The sequence below is a fragment of the Leptopilina boulardi genome, unplaced genomic scaffold, assembly GCF_019393585.1.
Source record: "Leptopilina boulardi isolate dan_hultmark-lab unplaced genomic scaffold, ZJU_Lbou_2.1 LbouV2_70, whole genome shotgun sequence".
Taxonomy (NCBI): domain Eukaryota; kingdom Metazoa; phylum Arthropoda; class Insecta; order Hymenoptera; family Figitidae; genus Leptopilina; species Leptopilina boulardi.
The window spans coordinates 415087-436432 of NW_026138017.1; the positions used below are offsets into that span (position 1 = coordinate 415087).

The 21346-nt window shown below is 27.3% G+C and overlaps 1 protein-coding gene and 1 long non-coding RNA gene across 2 annotated transcripts in view; one reads left to right on the forward strand and one right to left on the reverse strand.

Annotated features, from left to right (window-relative positions):
* LOC127290557 (caveolin-1-like) overlaps positions 1 to 21346 on the forward strand; it is a 253523-nt gene that overhangs the window by 90146 nt on the left and 142031 nt on the right. The window contains exon 7 of the mRNA XM_051319232.1: positions 7352 to 7400. The gene's annotated coding sequence lies outside the window, so the exon portion shown is untranslated. The remainder of the gene's footprint in view (positions 1 to 7351; positions 7401 to 21346) is intronic.
* LOC127290563 (uncharacterized) lies at positions 12101 to 13210 on the reverse strand. Its single transcript, XR_007844383.1, has 2 exons — positions 12597 to 13210; positions 12101 to 12268 (listed from the first exon to the last, which is right to left on the reverse strand). It is a non-coding gene; the product is annotated as an uncharacterized LOC127290563 (long non-coding RNA).

Consider the following 21346-nt stretch of genomic DNA (forward strand, 5'->3'; position numbering starts at 1 on the left):
GTTGTCAGTCACGATCGTGCGCGGATTATAATCTGCGAGAGAAAGAGAAAGGTGAAGTGCACGCACGCAGAGCGCCGTGCTGTATTTTCTTTATTCTCTTTTGTAGAAGAAGAAAGTGCAACGATGACGCAGTTCTGATCTCACCCTCCCTCCTTGTCCCTCAATCCCTTCCCTCTTTCTCTGCATACTTTTTTTTTCTTTTTTTTTTTTTTGCTTTATCCATAAATTCCCTCTCCTCTTTAACCTTCTTTGCCTTCACCTCGACTCTTCATCTGTCTCCCCCCCTCCCCTTGTTTCTTGTCTTCCCTCCCTTATTCCATCCGGAGTACCTTCATTCACTCCCACTCCACTGTGTACAGCAATTACCCTCCATGTCCCTGAAATCCCATCTTCAGGACCTACCTCAAGGTGTCCTGAACAAGTCGGTGCAAAGAGATCTTGGGAAGGTGGGAGAGGGAAACCAGCTTGTAATATTGTTTTACGAGAACTCAACTGAAACCTTCAATTGAGGGGAATCATCATCATCATCTTCTTTTTTTTTTCTCTCTCTCTCTCTCTCTCTCGAGACAAGATAAGTATGATGTTGTGTATAATCTTTTAATGACGAAAAATATGATTATAGTCGGGTAAAAAGAAAGTAGGGTAATCGTTTGGAAAATTGTTATTAGCTTCTAATATAAATAGTCACTGATTCGTTCAATGGAAATGAAATAATTTTATTTATTTATATTGTGAGAACTAGAAATCCTGAAATTACTATCAATTTTTTTTTCAATTCAAATAATAGCAAAAAAATTTCGAAAAAAAATTTTGATTTTAAAATTTGGTTGTTTAGACAATTTTATTTTTATCGGCACAATACATATATAAAATTGTCTCGAAATCCGTCTGACCAAAATGCGTTTGTACTACTGAATACTAGATTTTCGATCAAATATACCTACATCTAGTATAATTAATGAGAAAGTTTTGTAACATTACTTGCAATATTTATTTTTCTTCCATATATTTAGAACCTACTTTCTCCTCAATGGTGAAAAAAAAAATTAATTTTTTTTTTTTAAATTTTAATGGAGAAAATAATTATTACCAATCAAAGTATTGTAAAAATAAAAGAAATTTGCTAAAATAATGTGATGAAAATTGAAAAAAAAATTTAATCAATATTTCATAATAATATTTTCATATAATAAATCATGTGAAAGTTTTTGCGTGAGAGTGTTAAAACTGCGGTAAAAAAAAAATTCTCGGGAATTAAGACACTAAATGATCACTATCTTTGAAAACCAGGTTATCTGCATAAAAATGCAAACTAGTTGCTAGAAAGTTAACTGCACCGTGAAGTATATAAAGGCAAAGATCAAGTTCTAACCGCGAAATTTTCAGATTATAAGTATATATATATATATATATATATATATATATATATATATAAAGTATCATTCAATATGCATTCACGAATTTTCTTTATAAAAAAATGACACTTTTTCACAAAGAAGACATTTTTTGTTATCCATGTCATTAAAAATTTTTTCTTTTTAATTTTGCCCTCGTGTGTAACGTTTTTATGAAACAGTAATAGAAAAAAACAAATTAAAATTAATCGAGCTAAACAAAATTATAGTTTATATCCTTGATAGTTTAGATTAATAAACGTTTAGTTAGGATCAATGATAATTTGGATCAATAATAGTTTGGATCAATGTTAGTTAGAATCAATGATAATTTGGATCAATGATAATTTGGATCAATGATAGTTTGGATTGATTATAGTTAGGATAATGATAATTTGGATCAATGATAGTTTGGATCAATGATAATTTGTATCAATGATAATTTGTATCAATGATAATTTGGATCAATAATAGTTTGGATCAATGATAGTTAGGATCAATGATAGTTAGGATCAATGATAGTTAGGATCAATGATAGTTAGGATCAATGATAGTTAGGATCAATGATAGTTAGGATCAATGATAGTTAGGATCAATGATAGTTTGGATTAATTATAATTAGGATCAATGATAATTTAGATCAATGATAGTTTGGATCAATGATAGTTAGGATCAATGATAGTTTGGATCAATGCTAGTTAGGATCAATGGTAGTTAGGATCAATGATAATTTGGATCAATGATAGTTTGAATCAAAGATAATTTGGATCAATGATAATTTGGATCAATGATAGTTTGGATTGATTATAGTTAGGATAATGATAATTTGGATCAATGATAGTTTGGATTGATTATAGTTAGGATAATGATAATTTGGATCAATGATAGTTTGGATTGATTATAGTTAGGATAATGATAATTTGGATCAATGATAGTTTGGATCAATGATAATTTGGATCAATGATAGTTTGGATTGATTATAGTTAGGATAATGATAATTTGGATCAATGAAAGTTTGGATTGATTATAGTTAGGATAATGATAATTTGGATCAATGATAGTTTGGATCAATGATAATTTGGATCAATGATAGTTTGGATTAATGATAGTTAGGATCTCTAATAGTTTAGATCTATGATAGTTTAAATCGATAATATTATTGATCCTTGATAGTTTGGATCAATGTTTTTTTTAATCAATAATCGTTTTGATTAATAATAATAATAGTTTGAATCCATGATAGTTTGGATTAATTATGAATTGGATGAAGAAGTAGTTTGTGAATTTAATTATTTTTCGTAATACATTTGAAACTATTGATCATTAGTGCCAATCAAATGTATGTAATTTTTATTGTTTTCTTTTTGCCTGTACGTGTATAAAGATTTCTCTCTTATTAATGGAAAGTCAATATATATAAAATGTACAACATGTATATATAATTTCTGTTCTTGATGAGACAATTGTTTTCTTGTTGTAACGATTATTAAATAGCTAGGAAAATTATTTTTTTTTTTTTTAACGTCTATAATAATACGGAACAAACTTATCCTTATATACAAATGCCTCTCGATATTTCTTCCGCACAGAAAGTTATGTGAAAGCCTTTCGTTCCACAACATAGGCAAAAGCGTTTCTTCTATAATCGGATACCGAATTACGTTAATAGTTGCACGTAAGGACTTGCATAAATTTTAAACTTCTTTTCTTATATATTAAATTATTATTCACAGTTTGCGTAATGAATACATATAAATATATATTACAAGAATCATTTATCATAAATATTTTGTTAATTATAAACAATTGATAAAAAAATAATATTTCTATTTTACAATAGTTTTTAATTTATTTGAAAACAAAAATCTAAAAAATATTCTCGTTAAAGTAAAATTTGTAAATTTTTTTACAACAAATATTTTTACTTTAATAAATTGACAAAATAACGTTAATAACTTTCGAAAACTTTTATATACTATCAATTCGAAACGTGTATTGAAATTTACAAAGCAAAAAGTAAAATATCGAATTTATATAGAAAATTTCCAAGCTATTTTGTTTTTAGTACCGAGTTTTAAAAAGTTATATATATATCTATTTATTAAAAAAAAATACAGAAAACGTGAAATAATGGGATATAATGTTCAAGGTCTCGCGCGAAATATCGTTGAGGATTATACGAGTATTTTCTGCGGGCGCAATATAAGAATCCGTGGGAGAAGCAATTTCTTTTCCATATACTATGGATATAATCGTGACTGCAGTGGAAAGCTGAAAGTTTTATGAAAGTGCATTACATTTGTGTTGTTGCGGCAGTTACGCATTTGTGGTTTGTTGAATGCGCGCGGGGGAAGGGAGGAAAAAAAATATATATAAAGACGGAAAAGAAGGGTTTCACCCCCTCCTCTTTTTTCATCATAAATCTCCTAGATTTACTCCAATGCCAAGCAAGAAAGGCCGCATTTGAACGTCATCATTGGAGGATATCGTCCTGAAGTCATTTTTGTATACTTTGTAAGAAACATTATTTGTACAGTGTATACTCTAATGAAAGTGCGCCTGGTATTACCACTTGGGTAATCTACTATGAAACAATTACCCAGAGAAAATATAATTATTCTTGCTTTCTTTCGTCTCTCTATATATATAGAATTATAAGCAAATATTTCCAACCTTTTAAAGTCTATGGTAAAATATATTTTTAATTACAATTAAAATCATTGTGAAAAAGTTAATTCCGAATTAAATAATTTCGATCAATGATAGTTTGGATAACTGATAGTTAGGATCAATGACAGTTAGAATCAATAAAAATTTGGCTCAATGATAATTTGGATCAATCATCGTTTGGATCATTTATAGTTAGGATCAATGATAGTTTGGATCAATAATCATTTGAATCGATAATAGTTAGGATTAATGGTAGTTTGGATCAATGACAGTTTGGATCAATGATAGTTCGGATCAATGATAGTTTGGATCAATGATAGTTAGGCTCAATAATCATTTGAATCGATAATAGTTAGGATCAATGGTAGTTTGGATCAATGATAGTTAGGATCAATGATAGTTAGGATCAATGATAGTTAGGATCAATGATAGTTAGGATCAATGATAGTTTGGATCAATGATAGTTAGGATCAATGATAGTTTGGATTGATTATAGTTAGGATCAATGATAGTTTGGATTGATTATAGTTTGGATCAATGATAGTTTGAATCAATGATAGTTAGGATCAATGATAGTTTAGATCAATTGCAGTTTGGATCAATGATAGTTTGAATCAATGATAGTTAGGATCAATGATAGTTTAGATCAATTGCAGTTTGGATCAATGATAGTTAGGATCAATAACAATTTGGATCAATGATAGTTTGAATTCTTAATAATTTGGATTAATGATAGTTTGGATTTACAATAATTTGAATCAATAATCGTTTGGATCAATGATAGTTTAGATCAAGTGTAGTTTGGAACAATGACAGTTTGGATCTTTGATAGTTTTGGATCACAGGAATTTTGGTATCTCTAATAATTAGGCTCAATGGTATTTAGGATCTCTGATAGTTTGGATGAATAATAGTTTGGATTGACAAATATGTTAAATCATTGAAAATTTGGATCAGTAATAATGTTGATCTTTATTTTAGTTTATACAATATATATATTTATTATGATAATGAGAAATCATTGGAGAATATTTATTATTAATATAATAATAGATTTGGAGCATCTTGATTGTATAAGAATACAATAAATCTTCTCCTTGAAAGAAATAGAACGTTTCTCACCAATATTATGTGTTGCGCGTACGATCAATAATTATAATGGAAAATGATGGATTTCACGATTGTTTGATTATTATCGTTAATTGCGCTTAAAGAATTCCTTCAAATTACTGCGTTCAATTATGTATGTACTTAGCATATCATTTGTAATAATAATAATAATTTTTTTTATTATTTTTATTGTTATTTCAAATAATTTTTTTTAAAGAATTTCAATGGCAAAAAAAATTTAAATTTTTAAATATATTTTATTTTAAAAAATCTATTTTGCATAAATTATATATAAAAATAAATAATATAATAATAAATGTAAACAAACTGGAAATATATTATATTTATTATAATGTGAATGAGGCTATTGTGCCCATGTATGACGCATATATTGGACGCGGTGAAACTGAGGAAGGAAGAGGATTATTAACGATGCATATTCACTCGATGTAAATATACATCAACAGCATTTGCAAATGTGCTAAACCGCACACAATTTTGCATTAATATCTTTTGCGTGCAAAGAAGAATGAATTCGTTCTTGTATACTTTTAATATGTATATGTGTTATATTATTTTGGTATTAAAAAAAAATTACTCTCTTTTTCTCCCTCAGTCATCTAAAGATGATATTTTCTGACAGCTATATTCGAAACTAATTTTAAAGAAACCATAAACAAAAAAAGATCATTTTTTTTCACGATGAATAATATTGTTATTATTATTATTATTATTATTATTATTATTATTAATAATTTATATTTTCGACGAAATATTTATATTCATTCTTATGTTTCATGTTACGTGAATTAGCGGAAAACAATTATTATACACAAATATCGTCGTAAATATTTATAACATTATGCAACTAATATATTCTCATGAGATTACTTAACTTGATGCGGTGAAAAAATGAATGTATAAGAGATAAAGAACTTTTAGTTTAAAAATTTTGCTTTTTTTCAAACGGAAAAATTACTGAAAAGTCATTCAAACAATATTTTCCCTTTTTTTTGAAGAATTGAGGATTAATTATATATGTTTGAATAAATGATTTTAATTTAATTTTATAATTTTTTTAAAAGTTCAGTTATTGAATATTAGATTTTATAGAAAGGATAGTGTCAATGAACTATTTATGATGAAACATAATTCTAATATATAAGGACTGTTTTTTATTGTTCGACATAACGAATAGAATTTCGAGAGCGACCCTGACAAAACTTTCGAAGACATTGATCCGGGCCCAGAAACCATCGAAACGAAACGAAGTTCAAGCCTCGAAAGTCACGGCTTTTATATATATATATTGTGGTCTGTGTGGTTCAAGTTCAGGGCCAACATTTGGCAATCTTCAAACGTATTATATATACGTTGAAGATTGCCAAATGCTTTGGAGTGGTTGACCTTTATAGGTCACGCACACCTGTGCATCAATGCATCTTCATTAACATTAATTAAAAATTAGTATATATATAAAGAAATTTTCTCTTTTACGTATACATAATTTAAAAATACTACGTATTTCCAACAATAATAGTTACAATAATTATTTAACAATTTTTTATTTAATAAATTTTATTTAATAATTATTTATTCTTAAATAATAAATGTTTTACTTCTAAAATATATTTACAAATATAAATAATACAAATATATTTTTAAAAATGAAATTTTTTTTTATTTATTATTTATTATGATTATTTTTCATTAAAAAAAAAAAAAAAAAAAAAAAAATAAGAGAAAATTTTATTAACACTCGTGCTGTTGATTTGTTAATTATCTCGCAGCAACTTCCTCGAGTAGTGTTTGTCATTAAAATTTTCTCTCCTCACAGCAAAAGACACACAACTTTCTAAATAATCAGAGCATATATACATAAATTCTCAAAAGTATATATATATATATATACAAAATTTTCTGTTATAAAATAATGTGACATAATAAAATTCTGGCCAAAGTTATTATTTAAGATTTAAAATTTAAGTACTCATAAAAATAATTATCATTGATAAAAATTACCAGTGTTTAAAACCCATAGTTATGTTATTGTTTATAATAATTTTTTCAACCTACTTCAAAGAAACAAATTTTTAACAAAGTTTGTTATTTTATATTTATAATCAAAAATAATATACATTTAATTTTTTAATTAAATCTTTATTTTTTACTTGCAGATTTGTCTAAAAGACTTCTGGAAAATTGAAAGGATTTCTACAAATTTGGGTGAGTGAAATTTTTTATAAAAATTATTTATACATTGTCCTTAACATAAGGAAACAATTGAAAAAAATATAAAGATCTGTATTAATAGAAGAGTAACTTATTATCTTTGATAGTTTGGATCGATAATATTTTAGATCCATAATAGTCTAGATCAATGATAGTTAGGATCCTTGATAGTTTGGATCAATGTTATTTTCGATCTCTTATAGTTTGGATCAATAATATTTTGGATCCATGATAGTCTGGATCAATTATAGTTTGTATCGATAATATTCTAGATCCATGATAGTTTGGATCAATGGTAAATAGGATCAATGATAGTTTGGATCAATAATAGTTTGGATCAATAACCCTTTGGATCGATAACATTATGGATACTTGATAGCTTGGATCAATGTTATTTTTGATCAATAATCGTTTGGATCGATAATAATTTGGATCAATGATAGTTTAGATCAATAATACTTTGGATCAATGATAATTTGGATCAATAATACTTTGGATCAATGATAGTTTGAATCAATGATAGTTTGGATTAATTAAAGTTTGGATTAATGATAGTTTGGATTAATTATAGTTTGGATTAATGATAGTTTATATCCTTGATAGTTTAGATCAATAATCGTTTAGTTAGAATCAATGATAATTTGGATCAATGATAGTTTGGATCAATGATAATTTGGATCAATGATAGTTTGGATCAATGATAGTTTGGATCAATGATAGTTTGGATCGATAATATTTTGGATCCATGATAGTTTGGATCAATGATAGTTTGGATGAATGATAGTTTGGATCAATGATAGTTTGGGTCAATAATAGTTAGGATTGATAATAGTCTGGATCTATGATAGTTTAGATCAATGATAGTTTGGATCAATGCTAGTTTGGATAAATAATCGCTTGGATCGATAATATTTTGGATCCATGATAGTTTGGATAAATAATCCCTTGGATCGATAATATTTTGGATCGATAACATTATGGATCCCTGATAGTTTGGATCAATGTTATTTTTGATCAATAATCGTTTGGATCGATAATAATTTGGATCAATGATAGTTTGGATCTATGATAGTTTGGATCAATGATAGTTTGGATCAATAATCGCTTGGATCGATAATATTTTGGACCATGATAGTTTGGATCAATGATAATTTGGATCTCTAATAGTTTAGATCAATAATCCTTTGGATCGATAACATTATGGATCCCTGATAATTTGGATCAATAATATTTTTGATCCTTGATAGTGAAATTTTTTATTTTAAATTATCAATGCAATGTTCTTAATATAAAGAAACAATTGAAAAATTATAAAGACCTATATAGTATTAGAAAATTGTTTGTATCCTCGTTTTCATGGGAAATATATATATAGCTATGAGAATCGTGGAGCGAATTTAGTAACTATGGAGACGTTTCTGGATTTCTCTCGAGTGTCGCGAATTATTATGAATCGTTAGGGCGTTACGTAAAAAATGGTTATAAGTCGTGTCGAAGTGAAAGAGAGGCGGCACTGAATATCGGGGTCAAGTGCTCCGATGGTAGGCAGAGACCTACTTTACTTTAACTAGACTTAGACCACCGTGAAATAGTATAACTCTTTTATACACAGCGGCAGCCAGCTACACACAATATTATCCGCAAAGCGGACCTTTCTAATCGTGGCCCGTATTTAGAGTGGTAAAGAATTATTATCCTCTTTACTTTAAGTGTTACGTAGCAAAGCGCGAGTCGGTTCGCTTATCTTCGATCCGCCTGACACCTTTATTATATTATTTTATTATTTTAAAGATTTTCTTCAAACTTATTCTATGATGAATTTCTATCACTTAAATTTCATCTCGCATCTAAAATTCAATTTGATGAAAAATGAAATGTTTAATTTATTTGCCAAACATACTTTTCTTCTTCTTTCTATTGCAATTTTAAAATTAAAAATTTATTCAAATTATTTTCTTACTATGAAAAAATTTTGAAAAAAAAAATTTTGATCCTTAATACCAAAATGGATTAAAATAAGTAAAATTGGATTAAAATAATAAGCGTTGCAGCTTATTTTAATGCCTTTTAATTTGCTGTGTGATAGTCAGGATTAATGATAGTTTGGATCAATAATATTTTGGATCCTTGATAGTTTGGATCAATGATAGTTAGGATCAATTGTAGTTTGGATCAATTGTAGTTAGGATCAATGATAGTTTGGATAAATGATAATTTAGATCAATGATAGTTTGGATCAATGATAATTTGGATCAATGATAGTTTGGATAAATGATAATTTGGATCAATGATAGTTTGGATTGATTATAGTTAGGATCAATGATAATTTGGATCAATGATAGTTTGGATTGATTATAGTTAGGATCAATGATAATTTGGATCAATGATAGTTTGGATCAATGATAATTTGGATCAATGATAGTTTGGATTGATTATAGTTAGGATCAATGATAATTTGGATCAATGATAGTTAGGATCAATAATATTTTGGAACCTTGATAGTTTGGATCAATGATAGTTAGGATCAATTGTAGTTTGGATCAATTGTAGTTAGGATCAATGATAGTCAGGATCAATGATAGTTTTGATCACTAATCCCATGGATCGTTAATATTTTGTATAGTTTGGATCAATTGTAGTTTGGAACAATGACAATTAGGATCAACGATAGTTTAGATCAGTAATAATTTGGATGGATTAAATTTTGGATTTTTGAAAATTTAAATCTGTGATAGTTTGGATCAATAATTGTTTTTAGCGATGATATTTTAAATTATTTCAAGTTTAAATCAATTATTATTCATGAAAATAGTTTGATTGAAAATAGATGAAATTTTCCATATAATTAATTTGATCCATTAATAACAATATATTTAAATTAGCTACAGTGAATATTAAAGATTTATATATAATTTGAAATATAAAGTTAGACCTTGTTAGGCGCGGAATTCCAAGAGCGATGAGAAGCAATTTTAAAATGGTATATAACTGTAAACTAAAATTTAGAACGTGTGTGTGTATGTGTGATACCTCATCGTGACCTAAGTTTCGGTCATAGAAAGCACGTGTTCTAATAGCGGACAATTTACCTGAAAATAAACATTAGGTAACCATTTAGTAACTGTATTTAGAATCTCTAACCTCGATTCTTTTTTTTTCGAGGACCCATTCTATTCACACATATATAATAGGTCAGTCACTTCTCTCATTTTAACAAATGTGTGCTAATTTCACGTGACTCGAAATTATTAGATTCGTATAATATTTATAATCTAAAAACCGGAAATATATTATTAGAGAGAACGTTTATAATTATGAGTCGATTGATTTTTTTTTTATTATTTTATGATGTAACAGAAAGAGGGAATCAGAATAATTTATTTATAGAATTGAAAAATAATTTAAGAAAAAATATATTTCTTCTTTAATTTCGATTTTAACGATTAATTTCATTTATTTAAATATTTATTTTACAAAAATGGTAAATTATAAAAATACTAGGCAAAGAAAATAATTAACGCTTATTAGAAAATAAACGAAGAAAGTAAAACAAATAAAATTCTAATTAATGCTATTCCTTATAAATATATATATATGCAGTAATAACTTTGTGATTACGGAGCATTATACAAAAGTGGAACAGAGGCGTCTCATCCTGTTTTTCTCTTTACTTTGCTAGGTGCAGTTTTGTTACATAGAAAACTTATGGGAAAGATAAGAAAAAAAAATTACGGCGAAAGTATGTGGGTATAGAGCAAAAAAAAAAAAAAAAAAAAAAAAGTAACAGTAGACTTGTATATAGAAGATTGCAGTGGGTACTTTCACTCAACACAGGTACTATGTTTTCAACAGTGTAATAATTGTATCTTACAAATACCTATACAGTAATTTCCATTAATTAAAAAAAAAATTTATAAATAATTTTGCTTTAAAAAAAAATATACCAACTTTCTTACCAAAAAAAAAAATTTATTTACGATTCTATCTTTTGTTTAATTATTGTTTTAATTTTCATAGAGTTTGAATTTTTACATTAATTCGAATGAATTTTTCTTTTCTTTAAAATAAAATTAGAATTTAATAGTTCATAAAAGTTTGTAATATTTTTTTTTTATGTAAATTAATTATAGCTTTGTTCGCACAGTCAATATCTAATTTTAATAGATGTTTTATTACTAAGGTTAATATGAATTTAGAGAAATTATTTATTTAAGTTTATAATTTTTTTTTTGCGAAAAGCGAATTACGTTTAGAGACGTTTATATATATATATTTATTATAAAGAAACCGAAATGGAAGGAGTAGAGAGGATCGTTGGGTGACTTATACATTCACCTAAAGAGAAAGTGTCAGTATCGGGAACTTCTAGTACTTTACAAACGACTCTCTTCCAATCGACCTCGAATAACATCGTGGTTCAATGTCCTAAGTCAGAAAGAAATGCCACTCAATCGTATATATACATACATTGCACGAAACAATTTCACGGTACGTTCCAAGAGTTTATGCAATCATTTCTTTCATTTCTCTCCCGGCCTTCGAGAGAGGCCTTTTTTTTTATATATCCACATTATACCCGGAAATTCTTATGTGAATGGAAAATTTTGATATTTATATCTCTTTAAGGGGGGAACACCAGTTGTAACTCAAAAAATAATGCTTTATACAAGAATATTTTCCAAAAGAACAATGAATCTTTTTAAAGAATACTATTTATTAGTTAAAAGTACATGTAAAAAGCTGTAATTTAAAAGAAAAAAAAAATTTTTTTAACAAAAACTTTTGGAGATATGAGCCATTGAAGTGGCGCCTTAAGAAAAAAGGCGAATTGCGGTGACCAGCATTCTGCAAGTATACTTCGTCTGAAATACAAAAATGAAATTGATTTACATTTATTATAAGATTATCTAGTTCGTGATCGAAGGATTTAAAAAAAAAAAAAAATTTGACAAATTGGCGACCTGTCAAAGTCAAAAGTATGATTTTCGTTAAAAAAATACGGTCGATTTTCAGCTATATAAAAAAAAGTTTTGCATAAAAAAAAAAATCCTTCGATCACGAACTAGACTTATATGTGTAAATGAAGCACACTAAATTTTAAATAAATCGGTTTAATGGTATTCGAGTAATCGTGGTCACCGACTTGGAAAATGTCATTTTGAGAAAAACGCATTCAAAGTTTCAACTTACTTTTTTTTGTTCAGGAGAAATTTTGTTTCCAAGTTACAAAGAGTCATCGATTCCTGGACCATATAATAACTCTTCCGCAGTGGTTGCCGTTTCTAAATCATAGGAAAAGGCCATGTGTCGTTAGGGTCAGGTATGGCTGGCCACCTTGTATAAAGCCACGGGACGCGCCGCTGCAGTGTTCTGTATATCTCATTTATTTTTCACCGGATCAACTTTGAAATTTACAGACACATTTCTAAATATGTATACTTTAAGAAAATGCACAAAAAAAAAATTCGATTTTTCGAAAGTTACAACTGGTGTTCCCCCCTTAATGTAGAAAATTTTAGAATATTTTTGGTACAAAGAGATATGAAAAATTAGAATTAGATTTTTACATCTGTAATTTATCTGGTTGTAGACAATACACTTATATGTTTCATAACTCGGTTAAGTAACCTCGTGTGAGCAAGAAAATAATGCCAAGGTTTCTCATTATTTCTAAGATAACGGATGTACGATATCGGTTTTATATACGTGAAGTGTCATCATATTCGTGTATATTTCTCATTTCAATGCCAAAAAACACTTCTCTTTTATATTGTTTTAATCACGATTTGTATCATTTTTTTTCGAGAGAGAGAGAGATTTCTTTATACCTAAAACTCATCTGTAAACCACATAATACACTTAAAAATAATTCTTTTGTTACAAAAATTATATATAATAACAATTATGCGATAATGAAAGAAAAATTATTAAACAGTTAACAATATATAAATTTTTATTTGATTCTTTATATTTCCGTAATACATAAATATAAATGTATGTCATTGTTGGACAAAAAAAAATAAGACACAAGCTATTATTGTATTTCCATTTTACAATATGAAGGAACGGCATTATTAAAATTCTATAACAATTAAAAGTATTTATGAATAGTATAATTTTATTCCAATTAGATAATTTATAATAAGTGTCTCTATTTTTTTTTTATTACAATGATATTAGATCCTTTAGATCATTGATTGAAAATTAATAACCATTTTTAAATGTAAGTCATTTAATTAGAATTAACCTATTTATTATTTTAATTTTTTAAATTAATATATTAACTATCTTTTAATTTTGTCATAAATTTTTTTTTTCAAATTAAAAATAACACATTTGATATATGTATATAGTTTTGTAAATATTTTTTTATTTCTTTTTCCGAAAGTATAAAAAAATGGTTATACTTAATATAAAAATCACGTGACGAAAAAAGCGGGTCTTTGAACGAGAGGGACACATTCTAATTCTGAAATACACGATTCGTTAGAAGAAATATTTTAGAGACAGAGATGAATGATTTTCGAGGCGCCACAACGTCAAAAATATCAACACAACATTCTTTATAAATGTTATATACTAAAACAGTTGTTTAGCTTACTAAAACAGTTATTAATTTGAATTTTTTAAAATTTCAAACACTCGATAGTTTCGATCAATGGTATTTTCGATCTCTGACAAGCAGGATCGATAATATTTTAGATCATTAAAACTTTGGATCTATGATCATTTGAATCTTTATTAGTTTATATTTACAATTAGATTTGATCATCGATAATTTGGAACATTGATCCATAATAATTTGGATCCATGATAATTTGGCTCAATACTATTGTGGATCTCTGATAATTTGGGTCAATGATAGTTTGGATTCATAATAATTTGGATCTTTGATAGTTTTGGATCAATGATAGTTAGGATCAATGATAGTTTGGATTAATGATAGTTAGGATCAATAATAGTTAGGATTAATGATAATTTGGATCAATAATAATTTGGATCAATGATAGTTAGGATCAATAATAGTTTGGATCAATGATAGTTTGGATCAATGATAATTTGGATCAATGATAGTTAGGATCAATGATAGTTAGGATCAATAATAGTTAAGATTAATGATAATTTGGATCGATGATAGTTAGGATCAATGATAGTTAGGATCAATGATAGTTAGGATCAATAATAGTTAGGATCAATAATAGTTTGGATCAATGATAGTTTGGATCAATGATAGTTTGGATCAATGATAATTTGGATCAATGATAGTTAGGATCAATAATAGTTAGGATCAATGATAGTTAGGATCAATAATAGTTAGGATTAATGATAATTTGGATCCATGATAATTTGGCTCAATACTATTGTGGATCTCTGATAATTTGGGTCAATGATAGTTTGGATTCATAATAATTTGGATCTTTGATAGTTTTGGATCAATAATAGTTTGGATTAATGATAGTTAGGATCAATAATAGTTAGGATTAATAATAATTTGGATCAATAATAATTTGGATCAATGATAGTTAGGATCAATAATAGTTTGGATCAATGATAGTTTGGATCAATGATAATTTGGATCAATGATAGTTAGGATCAATGATAGTTAGGATCAATAATAGTTAAGATTAATGATAATTTGGATCGATGATAGTTAGGATCAATGATAGTTAGGATCAATAATAGTTAGGATCAATAATAATTTGGATCAATAATAATTTCGATCAATGATAGTTAGGATCAATATTAGTTTGGATCAATGATAGTTTGGATCAATGATAATTTGGATCAATGATAGTTAGGATCAATGATAGTTAGAATCAATAATAGTTAAGATTAATTATAATTTGGATCGATGATAGTTAGGATCAATGATAGTTAGGATCAATAATAGTTAGGATCAATAATAGTTAGGATCAATAATAGTTTGGATCAATGATAGTTTGGATCAATGATAATTTGGATCAATGATAGTTAGGATCAATAATAGTTAGGATCAATAATAGTTAGGATCAATGATAGTTAGGATCAATAATAGTTAGGATTAATGATAATTTGGATCAATGATAGTTATGAATCATTAATAGTTTGGATCGATAATATTTTGGATTTTTGATAGTTTGGATCGATAATAATTTGGATCCATGATAGTTTTGCTCAATACTATTTTGGATCTCTGATAGTTTGGATCAACAATATTTTGGACTCTTGATAGTTTGGGTCAGTGATAGTTTGGATCAATGATAGTTTGGATCAATGATAATTTGGATTAATAATATTTAGGATCAATGATAGTTTGTATCCTTGATAATTTGGATCAAGGTTATTTTGGATCTCTATGATAGTTTGGATCAATGTTACTTTGGGTTCTTTTTTACTTTGGATCAATAATAGTTGGACATTTGATAATTGTATTCTTTTTCTTTGCTTGGAATAACACCAGTGTCCCTACACATTATAATAAACAAAATTCTGTTAGATATAAATTTGGATAAATGTCAATGTAATAAAAAATTTTGTAAGATTAACTGAATTAAGTATTTAAAGAAGCGAATCATTTTTGAATTAATATACCTTGTTCACACATATATATATATTTCTTTTTTCTATTTGCAATTAAAATTTTTCGAGGGTCTTTGACCGTCAGTGACAAGTGTTTCGAAGGTCGATTGACACCTTGTGTATAGTTGTCTGTCTGTGATGATGACATAACTATATAGAATAAAAAGTCCATTGACTTTTTGTGGGTCAATCGAGAATGACGCGTGTCTCTATATAGTTGGGATTTTATAGGATGATAAATAGACGTTGATATGGGGGTTGCCAGAGAGGAAATATATAAGGGTAATGTAGGTCAGTAAATGAATAGCCTAGCACTTTCTCCGGGACCGTTTGAAAACAGGCTCCGCCCGTATAAGTGACTGTACACACTGTACACACTCATCGTCATACTCTTTGTGGATCTTCTCTCTCTCGGATCGGTTTGCCTCTTGAATTCTAACGGGAGATTCGAACGGTACACTCGTATATATATATATATAAACGATCTTAGAGATGGAAATCGGACGGATCAAGGCCATGAATTGACGAAAGGCAGCTGCCCGTTTGAATTCCAAAAACGGAAACGCCTCTACTTCCCTACATTATCCTACTTTCCGTTCCCATTAAAAAAAAAAAATTCCCCATTGTTCCAATCTATTTGAATCGACTTCATGTCATCGTTCTCATATTTTTTCAAATGATTATTAAAATTTCAATCATTTAGAATGTTATCGAAGTTCTTTGCAATTTTCCATCCCAATATTTAAATTTAATATTTAATGGGAAAATTAATTTCAAAGATAGTAGATAAATTTTTGTTAAACCTATTTTTATATGGTGGACGTTTTTTTTCAAAACATTAGATTTACCGTCTATAAAATGATAATTCAAATAGAGTTAACTGTAAAGTGACTTTTGGCTCGAATTTATCTTATAAGATGAAATTATGTATCAAGTGTTACAAGATCTATTCAGCTTGACGTTATTCGTCCAGCTGTTCTTCACTGGAATATAGTTGATTATAATCTCTATATGCAGAAATATTCAAACAACTTTTCAATCTTTATATTTGAATTTCAAGAAACGAAAAAAAAAAAAATTCAATCCGTTAACTAATTTTTATTTCAAAGAAAAATTAATTCCAATGTGAATGAAAATATTTATTCATAAATTGAAACATTCCTTCTTTAATTAATTTATTTCTGATAATTTATTTTTATACTTCGAAAAAAAAAAATTTATAAAAGATAAAATTCAATTAGTGTATAGAAGTGCAGAATGACAAGGAAAGTTTTTTAGAAAATGAGGAGTGAGGTAAGACTGCATCACTTTTAATGCTAAGTTATTACAAGTTTAAGTACTAGAAAGTTGATGTCTTACTATTACCAACACAAAAGTGTATTATATTCCTATATCTCAAATATAGCAAAATTATTTCTTGCTTGAGAAAATATTCTAATTAATATGAAAAAAAAAAATTAGTTTAAGAAAACATTTAACTAAAATGATATAAATTAAACATACTTTTATAATCCACAATAAGATTATATTGTATTTTCCAACAATACTTTTTAAGAATCAATAATAAAGTAATTTTTGTGAATTTGTTGCAAGTTCTTTATAATTTGAAAATTATCAAAATATAAAGTCGCAAATAAAGATAATAATCGCTTCGAAAAAAAAGAAACTTTTCCACGGAAATGACAATTCGATTCGTCAAATGTATATAAGCTTACTTTAATCCCAGAAAAGGCTTTGCATCATACCAATGCATTTTATTTTTCAATTAAGAATTCAAATCCTTGTAAACAATTATTATTATCATCGGAAAAAAAAATATTTTTTTTTAATTCTAAACGTTAACAAATTCTGTTTTTTTGGTAAAAAATTTTAAATTGTAATTTATTCATATCGTTGATGGAAATTTTTATTCGCTTATCGTCTTCTTTATATATATATTTATATTTATTGACAGGACTTTTGGTTATATTGAGAGAGAAGAATAAAATACATATATACATACATAAAAGAGTTGAAATATATAAAAGTGAGTCAATTCAAAAACGGTTTTTGATCGTTGATTTCCTGAAGATGGTTCATGTTGTGGTCATGGTGATGGATGACGATTAAAAAAAAAAAAAGAAAGAAAGAAAAAAGGGGAGAGAGAAAAAAAAAGTGTGACGACCGTCTTGAGCGTGCAGACTCGCGGAGAGAAAATCTAACGGTACAGAAACACGGCACACAAGCTCTTTTAGCTCGCGCTGATATTACGTCCTCAAGTTTCGTAACTTCGTACCTCGTTTCATAACTGAAACTAGCGGTTCGCCCAAGAATAATATAATACGGTATTGTGAGACAAAAAAAAAAATATATATATATACGTATATACAAAATCGTTTCATTTTTACATTAAATAGACATAAATAAGGTTATTATAATTTAGGACGTGTGATATATCATTAGGGACATTGCAATTTTTCTGCGACAACAGAATTTGAAAACAATGGTGTTTTAGATGAATGGAATTTTAGGTCAATAATAATTTGGACCAATAATCGCTTCAATTAATAATAGTTTAGATCAATGATAGTTTGGATTAATGATAGTTTGACTCAATTATCGTTCGGGTCGATAATAGTTTGGATCAATGATAGTTAGGATCAATGATAGTTTGGATCAATGGTAGTTTGAATCAATGATAGTTTGGATCAATGATAGTTTGGATCAATGATAATTTGGATCAATAATACTTTTGATCAATGATAATTTGGATCAATAATACTTTGGATCAATGATAATTTGGACCAATAATAGTTTGGATCAATGATAGTTTGGATTAATTATAGTTTGGATTAATGATAGTTTGACTCAATTATCGTACGGGTAGATAATAGTTTGGATCAATGATAGTTAGGATCAATGATAGTTTGGATCAATGATAGTTTGGATTAATGATAGTTTGGATTAATGATAGTTTGGATCAATGATAGTTTGGATTAATTATAGTTTGGATTAATGATAGTTTGACTCAATTATCGCGCGAGTCGATAATAGTTTGGATCAATGATAGTTTGGATCAATGATGGTTTGGATCAATGATAGTTTGAATCAATGATAGTTAGGATCAATGATAGTTTGGATCAATGATAGTTTGGATCAATGATAATTTGGATCAATGATAATTTGGATCAATAATACTTTTGATCAATGATAATTTGGATCAATAATACTTTGGATCAATGATAATTTGGACCAATAATAGTTTGGATCAATGATAGTTTGGATTAATTATAGTTTGGATTAATGATAGTTTGACTCAATTATCGTACGGGTAGATAATAGTTTGGATCAATGATAGTTAGGATCAATGATAGTTAGGATCAATGATAGTTTGGATCAATGATAGTTTGGATTAATGATAGTTTGGATTAATGATAGTTTGGATCAATGATAGTTTGGATTAATTATAGTTTGGATTAATGATAGTTTGACTCAATTATCGCGCGAGTCGATAATAGTTTGGATCAATTGCAGTTAGGATCAATGATGGTTTGGATCAATGATAGTTTGAATCAATGATAGTTAGGATCAATGATAGTTTGGATCAATGATAGTTTGGATCAATGATAATTTGGATCAATGATAATTTGTATCAATAATACTTTGGATCAATGATAATTTGGATCAATAATACTTTGGATCAATGATAGTTTGAATCAATGATAGTTTGGATTAATTATAGTTTGACTCAATTATCGTTCGGGTCGATAATAGTTTGGATCAATGATAGTTAGGATCAATGATAGTTAGGATCAATGATAGTTTGGATCAATGATAGTTTGGATTAATGATAGTTTGGATTAATGATAGTTTGGATCAATGATAGTTTGAATCAATTATAGTTTGGATTAATGATAGTTTGGATCAATGATAATTTGGATCAATAGTAATTTGGATCAATAATACTTTGGATCAATGATAGTTTGGATTAATGATAATTTGGATCAATGATAATTTGGATCAATAATAATTTGGATCAATGATAGTTTGAATCGATGATAGTTTGGATGAATTATAGTTTGGATCTTTGATAATTTGGATCTATCATAGTTTGGATCAATAAAAGTTTTGCATCGATTATATTTTGTATCGTGAAATATATGTTTCATTTGGAATTTAAATTCTTTAATTTTTTTTTTCGAAATATTATTTCTTGGGTACATTGACATTTGATAGATCTTTTTTTTATCTACGACTTAACATTTGAATTATTCTATATATGTTAATTTTATCCACGCAAGTAGAAGTTAAATATTTAAATAAAAAGTAACAAATTTTATTTTAAAAGTGGAAATATTTCACATCTGTAAAAAAAAAATTATATGGATTTTCCGTGTAGTGACAATTATTGTTGCATTCTTGAATATAAATGTTAATTAATTATTATTATTTTCTTTTACAATGTTATCAATAAAGTAAATGTGAAAATCTCGTTTTCTCTCGATTTGCAAGTTCAATGTTGAAGAAGAAATCGTCTGAAAGGAAGGAAGAAAGGAAGTACTTATAGGTATAGTGGGAAAATGAGGGTAAAAAATTGGAAGAAAGTGGGAGTGACACGGAGGGAGAGATGGGGTGGGGAGTGGTTTTTCTCACTATATAACATAATATTCCAAGTCTTATTCGTGAGCTCTTTTATAGCGGGCAACTTTCACAATATATATATATATACACAACCGATCTCTCTTATATCTAAGAAAGTGCAGATGTAACACTTAATATTACGGGGCCAACATAACCTCCGTTAATCTAAGCTTTCGGTTATAATATAAATCCAACCCAAGAATAAGAGGAGAGGGAGAGAAAGATGTCGCAATTTCTGACTCTTAAGTAGTTCTTAAAAGCCATTGCCAATGTCAATGTCGATGGTCAACCGTGACTTTTTTTTTTTTTATTATAAATATTCTCGTAAAAAAAATTATTACCACTTTTGGAAAAATTACGACGTTAATTTAATTTGTCATTTATTTTTATCTCTTGATCATTACTTTTACTCTAGTTGAGAAGTTTGTAAATAAAATTGCATTTAATCCTCTTTTTGATAACAATGAATATATATAAAAAGCGGACAAACAACTTTCAGAAATTTGCGTCACAGAAAATCCACATATTTAAAAATAGATAAAAAAAAAATATAGTGATTATAATTCTTGTCTAAAATAGACACAATATAACAAACAGGATATGTTAATAATTTTATATGCATACAATTATTATTAGATTTGTTTAAAAATTTTTTAAATTATTAAATAATTAAATTTTTTTTGTAATAGATATATAACTGTAAAAAAATTATCTCCTCTACAATCGAATAACAGTTTAAAGACCCTGTTGAATAAAAAAAA